Source organism: Ricinus communis, chromosome 7, assembly GCF_019578655.1.
Source record: "Ricinus communis isolate WT05 ecotype wild-type chromosome 7, ASM1957865v1, whole genome shotgun sequence".
In the NCBI taxonomy this organism is placed as follows: domain Eukaryota; kingdom Viridiplantae; phylum Streptophyta; class Magnoliopsida; order Malpighiales; family Euphorbiaceae; genus Ricinus; species Ricinus communis.
Window position 1 is genome coordinate 20,848,296 of NC_063262.1, and position 12,897 is coordinate 20,861,192.

The window sequence follows — 12,897 nt, forward strand, 5'->3', positions numbered from 1 at the left end:
GTTGGTATATTCTTTCTTCAAAAGATATTCACTTAGGTGGTTATACCATATTTGTCTAGATTATTTTAATCCATACAAGGATTTTTGTAGTTTAATTGGATACATTTCTCGAAGTTTTGAGCTACATACTTCAAGCATTTTTAGTCCTTCAAGAACTTTTATAGAAATGTCATTATCGAGTGAACCATATAAATAAGTTGCAATGACATCCATAAGATGCATATGAAGTCCTTCTAAACTTGTTAGGCTAATTAAAGATCTAAATGTAATTGCATCCACAACTGGAGAATAAGTTTCTTCATAATCAATGCTAGGCCTTTGCGAGGACCCTTATGCTACAAATCGTACTTTATATCTCACAAATTTATTTTTCTCATTGTGTTTACGCACAAAAACCTATTTATAGTCTACTGGCTTAATATCTTCAGATATTAAAATAATGGGCCCAAAGACTTGGTATTTTTCTAATAAATTTAATTCTATATGGATTGCATCTTTCCATTTAGGCCAATCATTTCCTTATCGACATTCAATGGCGAACTTAAGTTCAATGTCCTCACTTTCTTTTACAATATCAATTGCTACTGCATATGCAAATATACTACCGACAATAGTTTCTTTTCGGTTCCATCTCTTACCTGAAGTAACATAGTTGATTGATATCTCATTGTTTTCATCATCTTCATGCACTTGAACCTCTTTTGGGATTACTTGTTCATCTATCTCTTCTGTTATAGACTCTTCAGGAACATCAATTTTGGGATTGTCACTTGGTTTATTTTGTTTCTTTTTCTTTCTTGGATTTTTATCCTTAGAACTAGGTGTCTCGTCACGCTTCCGACATGTCATGAAATAATTTGCTATAATATTAACATATTATCCTAGTAGGACAACAATTCTAGCTAGAGCATTTTCAGCTGGTATATGAGATTTAGTAACTTCTTTTAGATCATAAAATACATTTGGTAATTAGTTTGATATACTTTGCAAATGAATGATCCTTTAAACTTTTAGTTCACATTATGTTGAATAAGAATCAAGATGATTTAATGATAGTTCATTCCAAATGATTTATTCTTCTAATTGCTTGTTCTCTCCCCCAACTTACGAAACAAAGCCTCATTGTAATGCCCGAAACTAGATCACATGAGATATTTTCGGCTTTAACCCCCCACTGGCCTCACGGTTTTGTCCCTTTGGCGGATTCGAGAATTTTTCAAGAGGTCACCCATCCTGAATGTAACACCCGGAATTTTTATATATTTAATAATGAGTTTTTATTTAAGTTAATTTTAGCTTCATTATTATTGGGTTTAATTTGAAATGATTTAATGAAAAATTTAATATTAATCAAATAAATGAGTTATTTTCTATACCCAATTAGTTTGAAATTTTAAGAAATTATTCAAGTAAACTATTTGAGAAATGATTATATTTTGGTTATTCAAAATTTTCCCAAATGCATATTTATATAAGTAAAATTATATATTGAAAAATTTTGGAAGAAATTATAAAGGATGTTTTTATAAAAGAATTTTGGGAAAATTGGTATTATAATTGATTAGTAGTATTAAATTTTAAGTTGGAAATTGATTATTTAATTTAATTGTGTGTAGGATTTAATTGGAGGATTATTTTAGAATAAGGATTAAAAGTATAATTTTATTTTTATGGGGTTTTAATGGAAATTTGTGAGTTTGGTATTTTCGTAAATAAATATGTCGGTCAGGGGTATTTTTGTAATTGTGTATTTTCAATAATACGGATTTGGCCCAAATTAAATAGTTAGCGGCTTAAATGAAAGGCTAAAAAGAAGTTTGGGGGTTAAATTGGAATTCTACAAGATGAAATTGTAAGTAATTAAGAAAGTTGAGGGACCAAATTGTAATAAGGAAAAGTTCAGGGGTCAAATGTCGATATTGAAAGGAATGGAAATCGGGGAGAGAGAAAAGAAAGAAGGAAGAAGAAGAAATGGAGGAGAGAAAGAGTCGCCGGCGTCCATGGTGGACGGACGCTGGAGGCCAAGCCGAGGGCGGTGTTGACGTCGGAAGGAAGCGCACAGCGAGCACGATGGTGGCGGTGGAGGCGGTGGCGGCGTCGGCGGCCGAATCGCGCGACGATGTGGCAGCGGCTTCCGAGCGTCGTTCCGGCCGTTTCCGGCGGCCTTTCCGGCCGATCTCGGTGGCGATCAGCTCCCCTTGGAGAGAGCTTTCTTTTGGCAGCAGCGGCGACGCCTGTGGTGGCCGGAGGTGGAAGATCCGGTGGAGAGAGAAAATGGTGGCAGCCGGCGTTTTTGGGTTTTTCCGGCGAGATCCGGCGGAGGATGGACGATCGGAGGGCATATCCCGACTCTCCTCTGCTCAAGCTTCGCGATGGCACTGGTTTCGTGGCGATCGGGCTTCGTTTGCAAATCGACGGTCGAGATCGTCCGCAAATCTCTCCGGATGATCGGGTGTCAGATCGGAAAATCGAAAGCGGGGATCGTCATCAGCGCGTCGTTGTGAGTCCGATGGTGTGTTCGGATCGTCGATCGGACTCCGGCGGCCGGAGGTGAGTCGACCGAGCGATCGAGCGTTTCGGTAATTTTTTTTGGCCCATTAATTTTAGAAATTCTTGGTTTAATTGTGTCTATTGGATTATATTGTGTATTTGTTGATATTTGTGAGTCAAAAATAATTGTCTGTCAGTTTGCCTGCCTTGTATTTTGTGCTGTGTGGCGGAGTCGGGAAATAGTGAAGTTTGGGGACCCGACTCTCGTTGTTTAAATTGTTGGATATTTGGAGTGTTTTTCTAGCAGGTCCTGGACCCGTTTTTACGGGGGGTAATGTTCGTGTTGTAGGGGAGGTTCTGCCGAATTTTCGGTAGAATTCTCCTGAGTCGAGATTCTTAGACAGTCAGTCCTAGGAGTCTAGACCTAGGATTAATGATCGATTGTTTCATCGTTTTGATAAATTGTTTTCCGTGACTAGATTGTCAGTTCGTTCGGCTCGCTCCTACCGAGGCACCGGAGCAGAGCTAGGAGGTCGCCAAACCTGTGAGTTAAAGTCATATATCGCTTACGCACGTGTCATGCATAAAATTTGATTTGCTACTGTGAATATTTATTTGCAATTTTAATTTTTCATTTAATTATTATTATTATTATCATTTGCATGATGCTTTTAATTACTATTTAAATATATTTTTCCTTTATTACCAATTTTAATATTGCATGATGACTTAGGATGGGACGGCAGTAGAACATAGGAGTTGGATGAGTGTCCCAATATAATCTGAGAGAGATAGGGAAAGGGTAAAGAGGTAAAAATTTTAAGAAGAAAGATTAGGACCTGCCCTGGTCGAGCATCGCTCTCTGGGCTTAGTAGAGTGTGGTTGCCGGAGTAAAGGTTCCTGGTCGAGCATTGCTCTCTGGGCGCCGTCTTATTTGGAAATTTAAGTGACCAGACTGGAGGTAAGGTCCCTGGTCGAGCTAAGCTCTCTGGGCGCCAGTCTTATTGGATAAGAGAGCCGAAAGGCTAAGGCTGAGAGTTAAGTGACCGGACTGGAGGTAAGGTCCCTGGTCGAGCTTTGCTCTCTGGGCGCCAGTCCTGTTGGAATGAGAGGTTTGAGATGATAGAGTTGAGGTTAGTTGAGACATAAGTGTTGAAATAATCGAGATTTTAGAGTTGGGATTAGAGTTCTACTGAAGTACTCCGTCCCGTTGCATGTGGAATAAATTTTGTTTAAGCATGGCATGACACATATGTTTTAACATGACACGTATGGTTCGCGTGATTTATTAATTATTTTAAAATTAAATAAGGTGACATTGAGATATTTGAAACTGTTATAGATATATGATTTTAACTCACTCTCGAGACTGACAGTCTCTATTTACTGTTTTTCAGATTCGTATCATAGTCCTCTCGACTCTTATTCAAGAATCCGACTCCTTCATCATCGGGTGATGTATTTGATTTGGTATGTAAATTGATAAATCTTAGATTCTCGCGATAGTAATAGTAAATGTATCAGTTGTAAATTTTCCGAGTTTGAGGTCTCGCCCTAGTTTTTCCGCATCAAGTATTTATGTAGAATGTAGCTATTAAGATAATTTGTGGTTTTAATAATATTAATTTGAGATGAGATTTGTTTAAGTCAGTGAGTGTCAGGCTTACTACGGGTTTCGGTGGCCTTACGCCTACCCATTCCCTAGTGCCGGTTACGGGCCCACGGGTGGGGTCGTGACACTGAAATTTCTCTGAACCAAGCACGTTTAACTTTAGAGTTCCTATAACTCCATAGCCAAACAACCAAAGACGCCTCATATGATTAGTTCAAACTCTTTACATATATGTTATCAATCATTCCTACCCTATTTTGATGTGCAATTCGATTCATTCATATACCCTGTACCTTAGAATGTTGCCATTCTAAAAGCTTGTCAAAAGCCGCTCTTTGTCCAGGCATCCTATCTTTGCCCCGGTGTCCACTTCCCACCCTCGTCAGACCACTTCTATAGGTTAGGTTGTCACACTCATTAAAATGACAATTATTAAATCTCGCAGTAAAAATATCTTCTATTAATAGCTCAGAATATTTAATTATAGATGGAGACTCATATCCAATATATATTCTCAATCTCCTCTGAGGTTCTATTTTTTTTTTTTGCGATGAGGGGGGGTCAATTGAAACATAAACAACATATTCAAAAGTTCTCAAATAGAAAATATTTGGCTCATGGCCAAAAAGACTAACTGTAATGGTAAAAATTTATAATAATTAGTTGGCCTGATGTGAATAATGGTTGTTTCATGTAAAATTGTATGTCCCCAAGCAATTAGTAGGAGGTTTTTTTTCATAAGCAGTGATCTAGTTATTAATTGAAGATGTCTAATAAAAGATTCTGCTAGATCATTTTGAGTATGAACATGAGCTATTGGATGTTCAATAGTTATTGTAATTGATATGCAATAATTATTAAAGACCTTAGATGTAAATTCACCGATATTATCAAGACGAGTTGTCTTAATAGCATATTCTACAAACTATGCTCTAAATCGAATTATTTGAGCAAGTAATCTTGCAAATGCAAGACTTCAAGTTGATAATAAACATACATGTTACCATCTTATTGATGCATTTATTAACACTATAAATTATTTAAATGGTCCACATGGTGGATGAATTGGTCCACAAATATCACCTTGTATATGTTATAGAAATCTAGGTGATTCATTTTGAGTTTTGCTCGGTGCAGGTCTAATAATCAGTTATCCTTAAGAACAGACAAACATGAGAATTTATTAAATTGAAGAATTTTTTAGTTTTTAATAGATGGCCATAAGAGCTTTCAATGATTTTTCGTATTATTGTTGATTTAGGATGACCTAATCGTTCATGCCCAAAAAGAAAAATATTTGGATTAGTAAACTTTTGGTTTACTACCAGATTTGTTTCAATAGAACACATATAAGTATAATATAAGCCATAGAAGAAAACATATGATTTCTCCAATACACATTTCTCGCCCATTACGAGGGTTGTAATATAGAGATATTCAATATTTTTCATATTTGTAGTTTCAATATGATATCCATTTCAGTAAATATATTTAAAACTCAATAAATTTCTACGAGATTGTAGGGAGAACAATGCATTTTTAATATAGAAATATATACCTCTAGGTAGTAATATATTTAATTTTTCGGAGCTTTCAATTATTCTTTTACTATCAGATATTGTATTGACATAAGTTTCTCTCATTGTTAATTGAAAAATATTTCTTATATTTTAATACGGTGTACGTGATAGCACTCTATGCAAGACATAAATATGTTCTTAATCATATTAATGATTGTGTAAGATTCACAATATTTTATCTTTCCATATAAAAATTAAATAGCACATCAATTAATATCAATCTATTAAAGACAATATATTTAGTTCTTCAGGAACATAAAAATATTAATTCTTTAATAAATTGAAATACTAAATTTCAATATATTTAGTCCTTCAAGAACTTAGTATTAAAATTCTTCATGAGTTTATACCTTAGTTATTTATTCAATTAGTTCTTCAAGAATAAATCCTTCAGAAACTATAATTTATAATACAAATTCTTCAGAAACTATATATAATACTAGTTTTTAAGAAACTAGAAATTAATTAACATTAACTAGATAACATTATCTATAATAAATAAATTAAAATAAAATAAAAATAAAATAAAATTATAATAAAGATAGAGTTTAGTCTTATGCAATTTTTTTAAATATAAAAAATTAATAGTTCTACATTGAATCTTATTTTAAAAAATCGTACCGATATGTGTTGTGAATAAAGAATAAAAATAAAAAATATTATAAAATAAAGAACAGTAATAAAAAATATAAAAAAAGGTGATATATATATATATATATATATATATATATATATATATATATATATATATTCTATTGATTATATTACCTATTTATAGATGTAAGAGTTGCAAAATAAAATTTTATTTACATATAAAAAATTATCTATAAATATAATAGACATTTTATATAACCTAAATACTTTAATATTATTATAACATATATATTTTAATTTTAAATACTTACTTTCGATTCAAATTCGAAACTATTATGACACCCTTCCACTCAAAAATTCACTTCACACCGTGAATTAACAGAAATTAATAATGAAAAGTAAAAAGTATCGATGCCAAGTAAAGAACCAATGTAGCATCACAGAATGAAATGCATATTCAATGCTCAGTAAAGAATAACTATAGCAGCACTAAACGGAATTACATATAAATATATTCTTGTCTAGACTTGTGATTTTCCGCTTACCGACATACAAGAAAAACCTAAACATCAGACCTCCTCTCTCTCTCTCTAAAAAATCAAGAATAAGAGAAAAGTAGCAAGAGATCGATAGACTGAATTCTTGGTCGCATTTACATCCTCCAATCTTCATGATCAAACAAATGAGGAAATCTGAAGTTTCAAAAGGGGAACTCTTCTTTTGTCACCATGAAGGTGAGAAAATCTTCATGGAGCTCCAATTCATAGGATCAAACATATAAAGAAATTTGAAGTTTCAAAAGGGGAACTCTTCTTTGTCACCATAAATGCGAGAAGATAGAATCTTTATATATAGAGCTTTGACACATGCACGCATTGCCATAGTATCAATGATACATACCACCCTGCTGCTACCTTTGCTCCCAGACTCTTCTTCTTTAAGTGGATGCTGCATAAACATCATCCGAAGGCATTAGTAAAAGCCATGGTTGAATCAGAATATTTCTTCTCTTGAGGAGTTTTTCATAATTAATGGGATTAATGGAATGTCTAGCAGACAATTGGAGGCAGTGATGAAGCTCCCAAGCTGCAACTCCTGCTCGACCTACCCTTTCTGTTGGCTATCTCTTCCGCCAACCTAACATATAATTCTTCTCCGGCCTGAGAGATTTACCAATTCCAGACAATGAATAAATATAAATAGGCCAAAAGATTTGGATGCTTGCGCGGATTGCCAACAGAAAAAGAAAAGGAAAATGCTCTGCTTGAGAAAGAATTCGCATGGGTCAAGTGCAAATAATGTTTGTTTCAGCAAGACGAATTAAAAGATTAAAATTTTAATTTCTAGCCAAAAGAAACTTTACCTGGGTACAGTGATACCAAAGAACGTAAGGTATGAGACGCAAAGATTCAGCAATGTTCTGAGATGTAGCTAAGTTTTGTATCCTGGTTCTGCTCAGAGAAATAGAGTATTGAGAGACGATATCAGAAATGGCAGCGCTTCTATCTGTGTAAGAAGTAATTGCGATGACATGCCAAGGGAACTGGGGCACTTCCACTCCAACATATCCTTTGCGCAGTCCACATTAGACACTGGATTCTGCACAAGGCTGCTAATTCGAAGAACAACTGGAATGTCAACCCTAGGGCCAGGACAGGAACATTTTTTTCCTCCAGGATTTACCTTCCTCATTTGGCAGCATTCTTGGGGGCCATCATGGTCCATTGTTTCTTATCAGATCTTGCCCCTCAATAGCATCATCAGGGAACATGTACTCAATGTGAACGCCAGAACGCTTGAGCAAAACATCAAAGAACTTGTCCGTCTCCGTGTTCAACCTCCCGCGGGCATCTTCAGCTCCACTTCGCATACGCAAATATAATTCAGATCTGCATCAGACATGAACAAAGACATTTCAGTAATAATCTGCGCCAATCTCTTTGAATTGTAGTCTGCAAAATCTTCCACAACTGCTCAGCTACTGCTTGACCTTGAATTCAAAAGTTTGAAATTTTCATCAATATATAGTGGAGACCTAACAATTGACTAACGTTCAAATAATATACTTTATATTTGAGGAACTGCAGAGCATAGCTGTTATTTTATGGTTTATATCAAATATTGAGGATTCGGTCTATTTTTTATGGCTGAATTAAAAATTCTCAAAAGAAAAAATATTAAATTCTAAAAGGACAACAGTAGTTAGAAAGTGATGCAAGCAAGACACCCATTAATCCAAACATTTTAAAATTGATACTACGATACTACCTAACAAAGACAATCCAGGGCTCCACCAGCTTCCTATCTTTGTTCTTATTGATAAGATAATTAGTACCAAGATATTATATCGATTCATAGTGTAATAATTTAACATCTTGACTCCTGACAACAAGAACTCAACTTTACCATTGGTAGGATTCATTTACATAAAATCTACACATGATAAAACACAAAATTAAGCTATTCCATCACACGAAATCGTTCACCACCAACCAAATCCATTACCTGTCCTGCAAATTATACCATATACTAATAAAATAATCTTGGAGTTAAAATTCGTAAATTAAAGCCAAGTTTTAATGAAAAATAAAAAAAAATATCCGAAAGTTTTGGACCCACATCCCCTCAATAAAAAAGAAATCATCAGTCTTGTGGCCACTTGTACCTGAAAGCAAAGCCAAAAATCTTGAATGGCAGGATCAAGGATTGCTAGACAATGAGCTTTCCGAGTCACCTTGGTCTTGGCCAACTTCTCAAAATAAACCTCTGCTATAACTCCTCTGAATAATCCCCGAAATATTACCAAGATACATTCGCAACCCAGGATAGAATACCTTCCCTATTTTCAATATTTACAACCACGATATTAAAAGAAAACAGACGAACCTGCATAAATGGTGTACTGACACTGCATTAACAGGTTCTACAAAAGACAATCGATCAAAGAGTGGAGAATGGATATTTATTCCATGAACAGAGAATTCTCATGTTCCTAACACAAGAGTTTTTCTCTTTTTTTCTTTTTTATTTTTTTCTTTTTCTCTTGTTCTTTTCTGGAGCTGATTCCATGAAGATGAAGGTATGTTGTTGGCTCATGAAGACAGATTAAAAAGGGCAAATGGGCATTAGGTTCATTGAACCTGGTCACTCCTTTTATAGTGTACGATTGCACCTGTGGCACCTAAAAAGAAAATAAATGTAGGAGTAGGACGAGTGTACATACACGCCCTTGACGCTAACATTGAAAAGGAAAAAGTTTTGTAAGCCTAAAAAATTAAACTTGATGATGGAATCTATCATTCGATTAATTGCCAAAATCAAAAGATCATTCAGCCGCTCATATTGGGATTGTACATTTTACCACAAATTCTCATTCCAAAGGGCTTTTCTACCCAAACTATAGGCTATCCAATTACTCCTCTTAGGGACAAATTATTTAAAACTATAGCACAAGCATCTTCTATGATAGTTGCTACATCCGCGGGTGGACACGCTATATGGAATAATAATATCGTAACTATATTATTTATATTAATTTGATATGTCAGTTTAATAATTATAAAAAATAGTAACTAAGTAACTATTAAAAAATTAGACGATAAAACTTTTCTACTTGACAATTATTTTGTGTAATTTGGCAGCTAATTTTTTTTTTTAGTTTTCACGTCACCCACAATCTGTATATAATTAATTCTAAAAGGTATGAAAATTTTAATTCTTTAAATACAATTGTAAAATAAAAAAGTCGAAAGAATATTTAACATCTAACATGGATTAGTTGTATCTAAATAAGAAGTGATATGGTATTTAGTAAGAAAATCTAGCTGTCATAATATTATATAATAATAAAAAAATATAATCTGATTTATTATTAGTCAATTGAGGTACTATTTTTTATTATTATTGAATTGAGACATTAAATAATTATAATATCATAATATATATTTTAGCCCGCTAATTTAGGTGTAATATCAATAACCAATTTGCATCCCTTCAAACCAGAGGAGGTTATCAATCCCCTATTTTATGTTATTGATATCTTGATATAGCAAACAAACACCAATGATAACCACATATTAAAGAAGAAACCTTTTTTGGCCCATCTATTATTCACGTATAACACCGAATAATATTACACATTTATTTTCACACGTGCAAAATAATTCTGTTGAATATTTGACCTTCCTTTGAGCAATTCAATATTTACGTAAATTACATATGCACAATTAATCATATTTTAAAATAAAATTAATTTTCATAAGGAAAGTTACCTTGGTGACATGTTGCTTTCCTTAAGAGTAAATTTTAATTTGGCCCCTAAACTTTATAGAAAGACTCAATTTAGCCATTTTTTTTTTTCGAGTCAATTTAGCATAAAACTTTACTCCTTTAGTTCAAATCACCCTAATCTAAAAGAGAGTATAACTCGCTCTCTATAAAACGTGATTTCCTAAAAAAGATAAATTAGTAATTTTGACCAAGATTTATAAAAAAACAATAAATATTCAATATAAATCTAAAATAAATTTTAATATTAAGTAGGATTAAAAATATTAGTTGTTTTCTCGAATATGTATTTAAATTGTTTTTAAATTATAAAATAGTTTCTTTAAAGAAATAGTAGATTCTTTTTATTTTATTTTATTTTTTTTAAGAGTGCGATTTTCACTCTCACATTTAAGGGTTAATTTAAACTAAAATAGCAAAATTTTGGATTAAATTAGTCTAAAAGGTTAAAAAGAGCCAAATTGAATCTCATACCCAGAAAAAATACAAATATTTGAGTTTAAAATTGTACAAAACTTGATAATCAAAGTCCACCTATGGTCAAACTCGTTGACTGAATCAACTCTAATCCTACTCAATTACCTACTACACTAAAATGATAATAAAATATATAATTTTTCTTTTTCAAAAATGCTACAAAAATATAAAGTAATTATAAAAATATCCACAAAATTATTAACAATAAAAATATTCTTAAACATAAATTCATTTATAAAAATATCTATATTTGTTTTCTTCAAATAAAACCAAGAACAAAAAACAAAAACAACAAAAAATCAAGTATAAAGTACAAGATTGAAGGATTAAATACTGAAAACTAGTTGGAGAAATTAATTAACACAAGAAATCGATCAATAACATTGCTTTTAAAAGCAATCCAACGTTAAAATCATCATTGACAAAATAGAAATATAAAAAGTATAAATAAACTTTGAATCTCCCAAAAATATCTCTAGATCCAACAATAAAAATTTAGTTTTTGTGAAATATTATTGCATTATTGATCGACTAGAATTTATTTTACTAATTTAAAGATTTGGAGATGTATTCTCAATATTAGATCTTAAAAGAACCAAATTCGTAAAGATAAAAAAAAAATGTTTAATATACTTTTGACAGATACTGAATCTAAAACATATTAATTTTAATGAAATTTTTAGTTTTATGATTTCAGTGATGAATAAATAAATAAATAATCTAAAAGATATTTTGCTAATTTAATGATTTGGAGATATTGAAGATATCAAATCTGAAAAAGGAGACAAATTGCTACAAGGTAAAAAAATATATGTTGGGTATACATTAAAGAAGAAAAATATATATTTGGTATACTTTTGACATAAACTAAATAAAATATATGTTGATTTTTAATTAAATTTATATTTAAATACTAATGATATGAAATATCAATTTCTTTTAATATTTAAATTTAAATGAATAATTTAGCCAATATTTACAATGTTTGTCCGTATTTTAAAAAGTTAAGAAGAATGTGAAGTATTTATAAGATATTAAAAGAAAGTAAGAATAAAAGAGATATTTAATAAAAGTAGTATATATTAAGTATCCGTTAGGTGTCTCAACATTTTCAAATGAAACAGAACACAAATTCAGAAAAAATTAAACAGCAAAAAATATATATTTATCAAATAATAGTATATTTAGGCATCCAAATTATTTTAAAATGAAAAAGAATGTAACTCAAAAAATGCTCAACAACAAAAATATATATTTTTAACTATCTGTAAAATATCTAAAATTAATTTTCACTTTAGATGAAAATCTTATTTTGGTCTATGTATATAGTTCTCTCTTTTTTTTTTTTTTTTTTATCTCCTTATAGAAGATAAAGAAAGATGGAGAAGAGATATTTTTAAAAGCAACAGTGGATAATTAAAAAGAAAAAAGACATTTTTATAATTATTTTTAAGAAATAAATAACTGGTGAAATTTTCTCTATAATTTAACAATCCAAACTTTAAACACAAAGACATCATTAGGCCCATATATCTTACAAGGTTTTTTTAAACTCTTTTGAGTTTTAATATGTCTTAGGCTTACATTACAAGTTATCATAATATTAATATTCATTTTTTATTTAATATTTAAATTTTTATTTAATTTTTATTTAATATAAAGTCTCCACACTATTTTATTCTCTTTCTTCTTTTATACGGCCCTTTTTATACTTCTTTTTTATTTTAACATTATTTAGGTGGTTTTGTTTTCTCTTTTAGCTATCATTGATTTTTTCTGCAGTAAATTTCTCATTTAATTATGATTTTCTTCTCTTATTTTCTTTGATTTTGATTTTTTCTTGGTTTCTAATTTCTC

At 31.5% G+C, this 12,897-nt stretch overlaps 1 long non-coding RNA gene across 2 annotated transcripts; it reads right to left on the minus strand.

Moving 5' to 3' along the window:
* Nucleotides 1–6,695: 6,695 nt before the first annotated feature.
* LOC8286355 lies at nucleotides 6,696–9,375 on the minus strand. 2 transcript variants are annotated; one of them, XR_007216831.1, is made up of 3 exons: nucleotides 8,942–9,375; nucleotides 7,640–8,165; nucleotides 6,696–7,536 (listed from the first exon to the last, which is right to left on the minus strand). It is a non-coding gene; the product is annotated as an uncharacterized LOC8286355 (long non-coding RNA). The 2 variants fall into 2 exon arrangements; XR_001535614.3 differs by having other exon boundaries at nucleotides 6,696–7,436; nucleotides 8,942–9,372.
* Nucleotides 9,376–12,897: the final 3,522 nt, after the last annotated feature.